This window comes from Lissotriton helveticus, chromosome 8, assembly GCF_964261635.1.
Source record: "Lissotriton helveticus chromosome 8, aLisHel1.1, whole genome shotgun sequence".
NCBI lineage: Eukaryota > Metazoa > Chordata > Amphibia > Caudata > Salamandridae > Lissotriton > Lissotriton helveticus.
The window spans coordinates 362170956-362183742 of record NC_136069.1 but is presented as its reverse complement, the minus strand read 5'-3'; the positions used below and the strand labels follow the sequence as shown (position 1 = coordinate 362183742).

At 45.4% G+C, this 12787-nt stretch overlaps 1 protein-coding gene across 1 annotated transcript in view; it reads right to left on the bottom strand.

Annotated features, from left to right (window-relative positions):
- The window catches only part of RXFP2 (relaxin family peptide receptor 2), a 1449053-nt gene that overhangs the window by 756115 nt on the left and 680151 nt on the right, over nt 1–12787 (bottom strand). The gene's annotated exons all lie outside the window — the stretch shown is intronic.

The following is a 12787-nucleotide window of genomic DNA, read 5'->3' as shown; positions in this document are numbered from 1 at the left end:
GAAGTGAACGGCCCAGTGCAGAGGGGGGAGTCTGACAGAGGGCTGCCCCTCGCTCCTCTTCAAGAATGCAACAGTCCGGCCCGCATGTCTCAAGAGCGCACCTGCACCGTCGGTTGTTGTCCCACCAGGGAAGGTGTCGCTGTATAGATCTAGTACACCAAAGGATAGTGTCTCTGGACCCCTCAGTAAGACTCTGTTCCCCTCAAGCCTCACTGCCCAGTACTTGCGACCATGGGAAGCACTTCACTGTGTAGCCGGCGCCAGATCCGGTTATAAAGCAGGGCGCTGTGGTTCCAGCAGTGTTCCAGTGTCTGGCGGCACCTTAGGCCTCAGCGGTTAACTGTATTAGCCATGTCCTGACCAGTCAAGCCGCCCGACCTCTCCTTATCTGACAGGCATCTGTGTGGGAAGGAAGGGGGGGTCGCAGAACAGTCCCATAGTTTGTGCCGCCTCCACGTACAGGCCGGTTGCAGAGGAATCCAGCAACAAAGGCCCAGGGCAGCGCACAATGCTTTATGCCGGGCTCCATCGTGTTCAATCTCTCCAGCAGCTAGGAAGACCCAGCTGGGAATCGGTTCAGAATGGGGCACAAGTCTGTAGACCTCCCAGGCAGCCTCCACGCTCCCCCGGAGCTCACTCACCAGTACAACTCTGGGCCGCAGCTCCTATTCCAGCATGCCCGGATCCTGAGTTCGGCTCATACCTGCATCACATGGGGACGGCCCCATCGTCACCCGCCTCCAGCGGCAGCAGCAATCGGCTGTGCTCGAGAATCAGCGCAGGCGCCCAGCAGACCCCCGGGAGAGCTCTCAGGTCCCGAGTAGCGTGTGCAGTTCCTTCACTAGGGCACCCCGGCAGGGCTCAGCCGGATCGTCCTGTGGGCCTCCGGCCGTACGACGGCCCTACCTCCGGAGTTTCGGGGGGGGGGCGGGGGACCGCCGACGTGCACGGATTTCTCCTTCCCCCAGGCGCTGCCCCTCGAGGTCCCGCAAGGTCGCTCCAGCGGCTATCAAGGGCAGGCGGCCTCAAAACCGACCAACGGGAGCCCCCTGGAGACAGGCAGGGGCACCCAGGAGACCAGTCCGCAGAAAAGAGTGCCCTCTCGACAGCGGTCACCACAATGCCACCCACCGTGGTCCGGCGTCACCTCAGCGGCCGGAGAGAGGAGAGAAGGTCTTCGGGCGGCACCAGGCCCAGCGCAGCCAAGTCCTCCAGAGCAAGGCCCGGCCAGAGACAGCAGCCGGCCGCAGTGTTGCCCAGGGAGTAGGTAGGCGGCTTGCTCCTTCTGCGCACAGTAGTCCCGAACTTCAGGGGTTCCCCAGGCTGTTTTTAGGGGTGTAAATGTGATGCAGCTGTAAGATTATTGGTGGATGTTGTAGCGGATGGTGGGAGCTCTCGGCTCAAGCAGCCATTGTGGTTGCGAGCTAGCTCCGCCCCCCTCAATTTCAGATTTTTCATGACCTCTTTGGCCAGGTCACTGACAGCGCAAAAGCACACTCATCCAAATTTTAAATGTGTTTACATCTAATATTTATCGATAGTGACTTGTGTTTTCAATATTTAACAGCAGCAGCTCACTAATATAACTGCAAATAATCTCTGTGACGCCCTCCAATTTCAAATATGAGAGGTCCTGTTTTGAGCTAAAATAATAATAATGCTAATAAAAATAATAATAAATGAGTTTCTAAAGCACCTGGTTATACTAACTAGTATGTTCCCGCGCTGTAGCTAGCCTCCCAGATTGCGGGAAGTTACCAGCGCATGGACTAGAGTTTTCCTGGCAGCTACAGGGAGCACATCTAGGATCTTCCGAAGGCCTTTCATTATTCTGAAACATTTCCCGGCCACAATCCTGGTGTGGTGATCAAAGGAGAGCTTCAAATCTAGCCACATCCCCAAGTTCTTACCCTGCTCATTTGGGGAGGGAGAGGGGCCAAAAGTCTGCACCGAGCACGCCGAGGACCATATAGAAGGCGCCTTCCCCACGATTAGAACCTCGTTCTTGCTGCCGTTTAACTTTAAGCAGTTACTTGACATTCAGACCGCCAGTTCCTGTAGACAGGTGGAGAAATTGGTGGCTGCCTCTTCATGGGATTGAGATAGTGACACCACTAATTGCGTGACAGGACAAAAATGCTGTATTTCGCAATAATGTCTGCCAGAGAGGCCATATATAGATTAAAAAGGGTGGGGCTGAGTATGGAGCCCTGGGGGACCCCTTGAGCCAGCATAATGCTTTTCGAATAATACGGACTCTGAGATACTAGGAAGCTTTGATCCTGTAAGAAGGACCTCAATCCACTAAGCTGCTTTTTGGAGCCGTAGTTCCAGCAAGTGACGATATGTCCTTAAAAATTACGAACAGCTCTCTGGACAAGTTTTCAGCCAGCTCTATCCTAGTGTGGTAATAAGCAGCTCGAGTCCTCCTTATGAGTGAATGATAGATTGTAAGGCTAGTTTTATATTCGGTCTTCCAAAGGCTTGGAAAAGTCTTTCCTCCATATCCGCTCCAAGCGTTTACACGAAGGCTAAGCTCACCTGCGTTCTTCATTGAACCATTCTCTCCTTGGTACACTCTCGGACCATGGGGCTAATAAGTCCATCCAGCCCTCCTTTTTTGAGGCAATGTAGAAGCAGTGGGTGGGCAACGGTATTGAATGCGGCGCTGAGGCCAACAGTACCAGAGCCACCGTCTGGCATTCGTCTACGTGTCTGCGAATTGTTTTGGTTGACACAAGCAGGGCTGACTCAGTAGAGTACATTGCTCGGAAACCCGATTGTGTGGGGTGTAATAGGTTGTGCTTATTAATGTGTGCGGTCGGCTAGGAAAACACGATAGGTGCACACTGCTAGCCTCTCCTCCGGATCGCCCCTCTGCATTATGGTATATGCAGTACGTCCAACTAGAAGAATGTCGAAAAAAGTTTGTGTGTGATTCACCAAAGTTGGTGCAAGTAAGTACTTGTCTCGTGTCTAGAGATGCTGGAAATTCAAATACTTACTTGCACCAACTTTGGTGAATCACACACAAACTTTTTTCGATACTCTTCAAGTTGGACGCACTGCATATACCATAATGCAGAGGGGCGATCCGGAGGAGAGGCTAGCAGTGTGCTCCCATTGTGGTTTTCCTGTTAAAGGGCTCCCGTGAGCCCCCAAGCTGACGAGCTTTTGGAGATGCACCTGCGCGCCTAAGAGGCATCGAGGCCTGTGACAGTTGTTTGGCGGCCTTCTCATCCACCCCTGAACTTTTCTCTACTGATGAGAGATACTATCCCGAAACACGAGCCATGTCTCGTGTCTAGAGATGCTGGAAATTCAAGTACTTACTTGCACCAACTTTGGTGAATTACACACAAACTTTTTTCGATACTCTTTTTTTTTATTTCAGTAGAGTTTTATTGAAAATTATATTTACATGGTACAGAGGATATACAGGATATACATGGGAGATAACTGAGACAAGGGAGAGGGGGCCCCCGGGGGGGGGGACGTTAGGTAGTGATTTGCGGCCGTTTGTGCACTTTATTCTCACTTCTTCTTCAGTTCCTTTTGGCATACCCCCTTCCTCCTTGCTGAATTGTCCAATTGTCTTCCGTTCCCCCGGTGGCGTAGAGAGAGAGGTATAGAGAAAGAGAGTAGTGAGAGTAGAGAGTAGAGAGTAGAGAGGCCCGGCTAGTTATCAGAGTAGGCGATCATAGTAGTCTATTCAGTGGTGTCTCATCTTGCTTGGGGCTTGTTTCCCTGTTGTCTGTCTGGCGTTCAGGGTGGCTTGTGTGAGGACAGGTAGTTGTCCAGCGAGAGCCACATTTCACTTTTCTTCCCTGCGCTTGGTACATTGTTGGATGTCATGTTGTCAGCCCCCCGCAGGAAGATGACCCAGTTAAACCAGGCTTTGAAGGTGGTTTTCGCTGTGTCTTTCCAGTTTGTTAAGACCGTCTTGACCGCGGCTGTGAGCAGGAGGTCAATCAGGTCTCTGTCCGTATCGGATCTTATGGAAGGGTCGGTGTATCCCAGTGCTAGATGGTGGAAGTCAAGTGCTAGGGTGGCCCCTGTGACTTCGTTTACCAGTGTGTTAACCGAGTCCCAAAATTTCCTGACCTTGATGCAGTGGAAAAGGAGGTGTGCCAGGTCCCCTTTCTGATTGTTGCAGTTCCAGCAGGAGTCGTTTTCTCTAATACCCATGGCCGCTAGTCTGGCTGGGGTCCAGTAGGCCTTGTGTAACAGCCAGAATTTTGTCTGATCTAGTGTTGTTGTCACCTTCCTTCTTGATGTGGATGACCAGAGGTCTGCGTTCTCCTTGTCAGCTAGTTCCCTCCCTGCCACTGTTCCCCAATGGGCTGTGATTCTTTTGTTAAGTTTAGAGGTAGTGGGGCACAGGGCTTTGTACATGTGTGCAACTTGGTGTCCTGTAATGTTTAGGCTTGTGGCATATTGCAATATTGAGGGTGTGTGAACAGTTATGTTTGCTTTGGTGATTGCTACTCTTATCTTTAGGAAGTTATAAAGCTCTGCGCTTTCAAACTTGTGTTGTTCCTTGAGTGTGTCGAAGGTGGCTTGGGTTCCCTTATGCTGTAGCTGGCTTACCGTGGTTATGCCGTGTCTGTACCAAGTGGGCATGTCTAGTGTGTTGTTCCTGTATTTTATTTTAGGGTTGTGCCAGAGGGATTCTAGTTGCGTCTGCCTGATGCTGGTGTCTAGTAGTTTATCTATTCTTAGTAGGGCTCGCCTTGTGTTCCTTAGTATTGAGTTTTGTTCTATTGCGGGGTGTTTCGTTGCTGTGAGTAAGGCCACGGGTTCCATCCCTCCCAGAATTCTCTTTTCCAGAGAGAGCCAGGCAGGGGTGTAGTCCTTCTTTGGCGATCCGGAGGAGAGGCTAGCAGTGTGCTCCCATGGTGGTTTTCAGTGTGCGGTCGGCTAGGTGTTGACCACTTTTTCTGCAATTTTAGCTAAATATGGCAGGAGCGAGACCGGTCGGTAGTTCTCCAACTGGCTCTCATTCACCCCTGGCTTTTTTTTAATGGGGATGGCAACTGCTTCCTTCCACCAATGTGGGCCCGCCCCCGATTCAAAAGAGAGTTTAAGGAGGTGCCTAATATAGTGTACCAGTATTGCCATGCTCTCCCTCAGAGGTTTGGGTTTCGTAGGGGCCCTAGGCGACCCTGACTTAATGCTTAAGGCCGTGTTTTTTAGCTCGCCGCAGGATGGCAGGTCAAATCTGGAGAGGCATTGTGCCTCCTCCACATTGAGCAATCCTGCCCTCTCTCTATTTCCGTTGCGTGCCTCATCTGGGAAGGTGGTATACATTTTTGCTACCTTCTCTGCAAAGAATTCTGACGATATGTCCTTAAAAATTACGAACAGCTCTCTGGACAAGTTTTCAGCCAGCTCTATCCTAGTGTTGTAATAAGCAGCTCGAGTCCTCCTTATGAGTGAATGATAGATTTTAAGGCTAGTTTTATAATCGGTCTTCCTATGTTTGGAAAAGTCTTTCCTCCATATCCGCTCCAAGCGTTTACCCGAAGTCTTAGCTCACCTGAGTTCTTCATTGAACCATGGAGCGGATTTTGACTCTCTCCTTGGTACACTCTCGGACCATGGGGCTAATAAATCAAGTGCCTCAGTAATCCGTTCATCTAGCACACTACATGCAGTTTTAATATCATTGCCTCCTGGTGGCCCTCCCATCTGAAGGGCGTAATTGAAGTTCGCTGCAGAGAACCTTGCCCATTTCCTCTGCAGTCTCCCAGCCCCTGCCTTCTTCATAGGCGGGGTGTTAGGTATCGCAGTGCTAAACTGGACCAGATAGTGGTCTGTTCATGGCACTGCGATAGGGCTTTCAATCATTAGACACCCCCAGTTAGCAAATATTGAATCCAATAAGTGGCCCTGTTGGTGGGTTGGGCGGGAGGATTGCAGCATCAACTGTAACGCGGCCAGTTCTTGGCAGAGCTCTTGCGCTACGGAATTGTCCATATCGTCAAAGTGCAGATTCATGTCTCCCAACACCAGCACTTTGGAGTACCAGAGTACTGGTTGTATTACTTGTTCCCTGAGGCTAGATGCAAACTGGGCGCTAGGGCCCGGTGGTCTATAAATTAAATAGCCTTTGATGACATAGCTCCTATCTGCCGTGATTGTAAAAAAGCCTGCCTCGCTGGCTTCGATTTTTGCCGGTTCTAATGAGCAAAATAACCTTTTTATGTATGTTGCACAAAACTTAAACATAGCATTTCTCTTCCAAATGTCCCTTATACACTCTCTCACATCACCCACATTAAAAATAAGTTAAAGTAAAACGGTATTTGAAACAATTTGTTTAAGAATTACCCAAGGTCACCAGGGTAATGCTCTCTACAGAACATAGCTGGCTCCATAAGGGGGCCCCTTGAAAATCTGGGGCCCTGGGCCAGCGACCACTTTGTCCATGCCTTAAAACGTCTCAGGTTACAGTTGAAACCAAACACCACCTAAGATTAGCACTGGAGGGCACCAGTGACCAGGCAAGGGGAGAGTTCCCTGCTTTAGCTATAATGCTTAAAAGTGTGTAAAGTTTGAAATCACTGGGCCTTGTTCTATTTATTTACATGTTTTATCATAAATAGAAACTTCTTAAGGACAGAGACAAGGTGTAGAGAGGCGGCATAGATAAAGAATCGCTGTGAAAGTTACGGCAATAAAGGCAAAAATGTTTTGTAAACACTGGTAAAACACTGTCTTCGTCAAACCTTTTTGCTGCTAAAATATAGAAGCACTGATAACCATTGATTTTCAAAAGTTGGGTAAACATTGAAAGCTTCCCTCTGGAATTCTCCAAGAATAAACATTGAAAACAGGATCCCATATGCATAGGCGATCCACTTCTCTATTACTAAATGCATTGTGTAAATCCTCAAAAGCTTCTAGTATCTGTGGTTGTTCCTTCTCTTTTTGTGCTGGTCAGCAGGTTAAAGGAAGTACTGACTCTGATCAATTGCTAGGAAAAGGACTGTGATAGCAATCTTATGATGAAAAAGTGATGATCTGTTCTTGCCAATCATTAGAAGGGCAATGTTTTTAAAGTCAACATAAACTCAGTACAATGTCAATAGCTGGAGTTCCATTGTGGACAAATTGAATGGACTGAAAATGGCATTTGTTAAAAACCAGTTCTAAGTAAGTATTTTTCCAGCATACTTACTCCATAATCAAGGTTTTCCCATCCCTCCTCAAAATAGATTCCAGAGTTTCCTTACTCTGTTTTTGGAGGGCAATTTCTTTCATGGAATACCTGGTACATAAAGTTCTCTGAACCACCAAAATCAATGACAGCCAATGTGAAAAGCGGTCTTTAGTTAAAAAGAATCTGCAGCTGGAGTCGAAAGTTCTTTCTGCCAAATTCTTTACTGGTGGAGGCATACTTCAGAATATATTAAGATTTCGACTCAGAATTACCCCGTTATAGTCAGGACCTCGAGTTTCATATTAGGCGTGGGCATTCTCTAAAAAAATGCCATTCAAGGTGAAGGCCTTCCTTTATTCTCTAATTCTTTTCTTACATAGATAATATTCTATGAATGTTTCTCAATTGCATTGCAATGTCTTTCATGCATTCTCTGAAAATGTTGGGCATCAATTCGTAAAGTGAGACCAATAAGTAAAGTACTGGCTGCTGGTCTATTGACCATTAAAGAAAAAACATCCTTTAAACCCTCACAGAGGCCTTGGCTGAAGCCCGCAGCTGCAGGCTCATCAGTCGAGGCTATCTCAGCAATTATTTACTTTAAATGTCTAATATAGGATAACATAATGTCCTTACCTTGTTTAAGGCTAAGTGAGGCAGCATAAGTGGAGTTACGTTTGTTTTTTGTTTTTTACCAAAAACAACAATAAACTGTTGCATGAATGTTCCAAAACTCGATAACAAAGTGCTTTGGTTTCAAAATACGGGAGTCACCCAGACTAAAGTGTATTTTGTAAAGTAGAATAACATAAAAGTCACCTTAGCCTCATCAGTTGGCAATTGTTGAGGGTTTTCTAAAAAAGGCAACTGACAACGAGCTTAAAAGTTTGGAAACAATATGGATCTCTAGTTAACTTTTCAGGTGGTTACTGTAATGAGTAGACTTCCAGACTCAGTATATTCAAGTAATCTTTATGGCTCTCTATGTGTGGTGCTCCATCCTTCAGCCAGCGAGTAACTGCCAGAGCCTGGAAGCCCCACCAATAGCACCATAAAAACAGAACCATAACATCATGAGCATTCTAATTTTACATAGCTATAAATGCCTGGTGATATACATAAATGGCTTAAAGTAGAATGCAATATATCTTCTTTCTTTCACACCATATGCTACTCACACATTTCATTAAATAACAATATAAATATAAACAACTAAATAGATAAAAGTAAAGTGGGCATTCTATTCTTTAAAAAATATAAATGTAAATAGTAGATTGCTAAAGCCAAATTCATCATACATACTATTGCAGATAACGTGGAAGTCTTTGGAATCTGGGTGTCCTTACCATACCGTCGATATCGCTATACAGTCTGCCTCCATCCAAACTGTCACTGCTTGGCCCAGAAGTGTGAAAACTGTCATATGATCCTGTGCCACTCACTACCTGGTGATCCTGCATCAACATGTACCCACTGCACTCATCGTTAGCATTTTCACCTCCTTTGCCCGCTTGCTTTCCTTCCATACTTTAGAAGTGACATACTTTGCTACTCTACAGAGGTTCCATCTCTCTCTATTGACAGAAATTGAAACTGATAACTTCTTTAACTTGGAATTGTCCAGGAAACTTGCTTAACTTCCTTCTTGATATGTCCCAAACGCACCTTGACCCAGACACCAGGATGAAACCTCTCCTTGTTCTCACAACTCGTTGACAAACGCTTTACTTCTATCAAATCTCTAATCCATGGTGGAGTAAGTTTGGTAGCAGGTTTACTCCCTCTCATCACACAAAAAAGGGATTGATCTAGTCTGAGACCACTTCCTGTACATCCAACCTATTAGATAACACCAACTCCAAAGCACCCTTAACCATATGGTTTGCCCTATCTACCATACCATTGGCCTGGGGATAAAACAATGCTGTACATGAATGTCTAATTCCACAAGCTCTAAAAAACTCTCTCATATATCGGACGTCAATTGGGTACCATTGTCAGTAGTTAGGACAACAGGAAAATTCTCCTCCTGGAAGACCTCACGCAACACACTGATCATGGTTTTGGTAGATATTTCTGGAAGAAACCTTTCAATTACCTGTCTCGAATGGACGTCCGCCATAACAATGGCAAAACTTCTTTCACATTTGACACCTGACATGGGACCAATAAAATCAGGACAAACATTATGCCATACCTGACTTGGATCATTAATGCAGCCTAAATCTGCTTGAGAACCAACTTTCAGCCTTTTCTCACATTCCATGCACTCAACATAACGTTCCACCCATGACATCACATCACTGTCCATCCTCCGCCAACAAAACTCCCTCCTCAACCTTTTCTTTATAACTGTTTGCCCAAATGCTCCTCATGAGCTATCTTAAACAACCTCTTCTGAACATCTTTGGGTGGTAAAATCTTGTCACCTCGCATAACGACCTTATCAGCAACCAGGGATAGCTCGTCCAATACTTTACTAAAAGGCCTTAGTCCATTGATCAAGGCCCTTTCCCTTCTCCACCTTTCTTGATCAATTCTTGCACCACCATCCACACATCATCGTTGTTCATGGCACAAGACCACTCCAATCCCTAACAGCTCCATGAATTCACCGAATGACATCCTCCACACTTGCCACTGCTCCTTCCTTTACACTTCTTCCCACACCTTCTTCATCCACACTCTTCCAATCCAACGGAATCTGTGACAAACAATCGGCTTTGACATTCCTACACCTGGGTATGTAATCAATGGTATAATTATAGCCCTGCAAGCATGAGGCCAGTCTGGCAAGCCTTGCAGAACCCTTCTCTATTGCTCCTGGGAAAAATATATTTTGATTACACATATGTCCTAAAATACTATGCTCCCCATGCTTCTGCCAACGTTTTTCTCTCAATCACAAAGTAATGACATTCAGTTGCAACTGGTTTCTCTAATTCGCCATGTTTTTGACACTGGCATCTACTGTGATAATTGTTTTCTCGTAGTGTTGAAAGAAATAAGAATACCTGCATTACAGATCTCTTCTTTGATATTTTGGAAACAATTTTGTCGGTCCATTCCCCACAAGATATCAACTCCCTTTCTCATCAGCACTTTCAAACATTTCGTTTTGCTAGCAAAGTTTTGGACACATTTTGAATAATATTTGATCAATTCAAGACAGCAACTGGTCTTTATCTTGCGGTATGGGTGCCAATTATATTGCCACAAGCAAATATTCTGATAGAGACACCTAAGGTCCACACAAAAACACAATTTTCCCATCTGCTTTCTCCGTAATTACTTCCGCAGAGATTCAAGCAGATGTTCAATAGGTTCAATAACTCCATTCTTTAACATTTCATCCAACTTTTTTTGACTTACTCTCTCATCATGATCAGTACCGTCCTAACGTTATGTTGTAATGGCATGGCTCCTTGTTTAAGTTTTATCTTGTGCACATACCCTTTCAATTGCCCCATCTCTTCTCTGAATACATCCTTTCTTCCCTCTGAAATATCCCTCAAAGTTGAGTCTTCCACTACATCACCTGAATCGGCGCAGGTGGGCCGATTCTTATGTGAAGATCGTATTAATGAAACCATCCTAAAATATATGGTTCGGACTCTGATACTTACCCTTTACCTTTGATATGCCAGTTCCAGATATCAGTATCTATGTACATGTATTAAATGATGTCCATCTGCTCACCCTAATATCCTCCCTGACTAATGTCCTTTGGTAGCAAACTCTCATGAGGCCATTTGGAAAGGAATATACTCTTGGGTATAATTGTGTAGAATGAGTCAGAATCTACCAATTCACTACACTTTTCTTCCCTCTGTGGTACATTCTGCTTTGGGCCTGTTCTTTCTCCCAACTCAGACAACTGATTTCCCCTACACACAAAACTCTATTGGGTCTTGCACCATTGTCTACAGAAAGATTTTCTTCCATTGACACTGCCACCTTTCGTTTGTCATTGTCCCTACACATCCTAGCAAAGTGCCCTTTGTATCCACATCTTTTGCACATTTTTATTGCTGAGGACACCTTTTCCTTCTTTGGCACCCCACTTAGAGGTTATTGCTTCCTCCTCGTCCACCCTCTCCAATGCTTACACTCCAATTCCCCCTTTGATGTCTGCCCGTTCCATTTTCTTCATGCAGTATTTTTGCAATTGTTGCAATCTCAATTGTGCCTTTCAAAGATGGGTACTTAGCGACCCATAACTGTTCCTGCATTTTTCTGCTCCTGCATTGTACTATGAGTTGAACTCTTATCATTTAATTTTTCATTGTTCCAAATTTACATATGACTGAAAGTTAACGTAACCTTGTTATGAAGTCATCTACAGACTCACCTACTCTTTGTGGCTGCATGTAGAATTTGTACCTTCTCATCACCATGTTTGCGGCCATTGGCGAATCTCATCTGCAATCTTTCCCTGGCTTGAAAGTACACATGCTCTATAGGTTGCCCTTCGTTGTTCAACGCATAGCCTAAGTATTTAAAAATATGATGTCCAACCTTCCCAAATGTACTTAGAAGAATTGCGTTTTTACGGGTGAACCTGAATTACTCCCCATCCAGTGCCTTTAAATAATTATCAAACCTATACACCCACTTGACCCACTCTGCGGGTGCCATTCCTGGCTGAGCTAAGAAAAGGGGTAGGTGTGTGATTGAAGTATCTCTGTTTTATGTTTTTAACACTTGTATATTTTGCAGGAGTTGTTATGGAAAGGTACCAGCAATCTAGACCTGTGAGCAGATGTAATTTCTTTAATGCAGTTGGCTGGGCATGGCAAGCTGATACATGTTGCTCAAGTGCTTTTCCTGTAACCCTCGAAAGTGGCATGCTTAAATGTCGTTAATAATGTCGATGCTGATCACATTGTTTTCTGCTGCCTGTACTGCCTTCAAGCAGTTAACGAGTGTCTGGGGGAATGGAGTACCCAAACAGAAACAATGCTGTTGGCGCCTACCATGAGTCGTCTCTACATGGCCCCTCGTCGTTGAGGCTGTGCGTTCCACTCACTACTCGTGCTCCTCTGCTCTAGCTCAAAGATGGCTCCTCATTGTTGAGGCCGAGCGCTCTACTGCTAGCACTTGAAGATTAACACAGCAGGTGAGTTCGGCCTTCGTAGAGCAGGTTCGAGCGGTTCACAGGTGTGAGGCACAGTTAAAAAGGAATTACCTATATTTTAAAAAATTAAGCCCCACAAATGCCTCATAAGTAAAGCGCCTTTGTCCCCCACACTTAACTGATCACCGACCGTCGTCGGCACCTTGGTGCTCATGCATCAGTCCGTTAACATCAATGCATAGAGAGAAATGTTAGGAAATCTTTACCTCTGCTGTACTGGCAAATCTTTACCAAAATTATGCTACAATGAGTACATTTCCAAATTCAGTATGTTCAAGTAATCTTTAACTGAAGATATGCCTCTCTATGCATGATGGTCCCTCCTCCAGCCAGCAAGTAACTACTAGAGCCTGGAACCCCATCAATAGCACCATAGCATTCTATTCTTATATGGAAATAAATAACTGGTGATATATATACATGGTTTGAAGTAGATCACAACAGTGGTGCTGAACCTGAGGACACTTAAGACACCTTCCATGAAA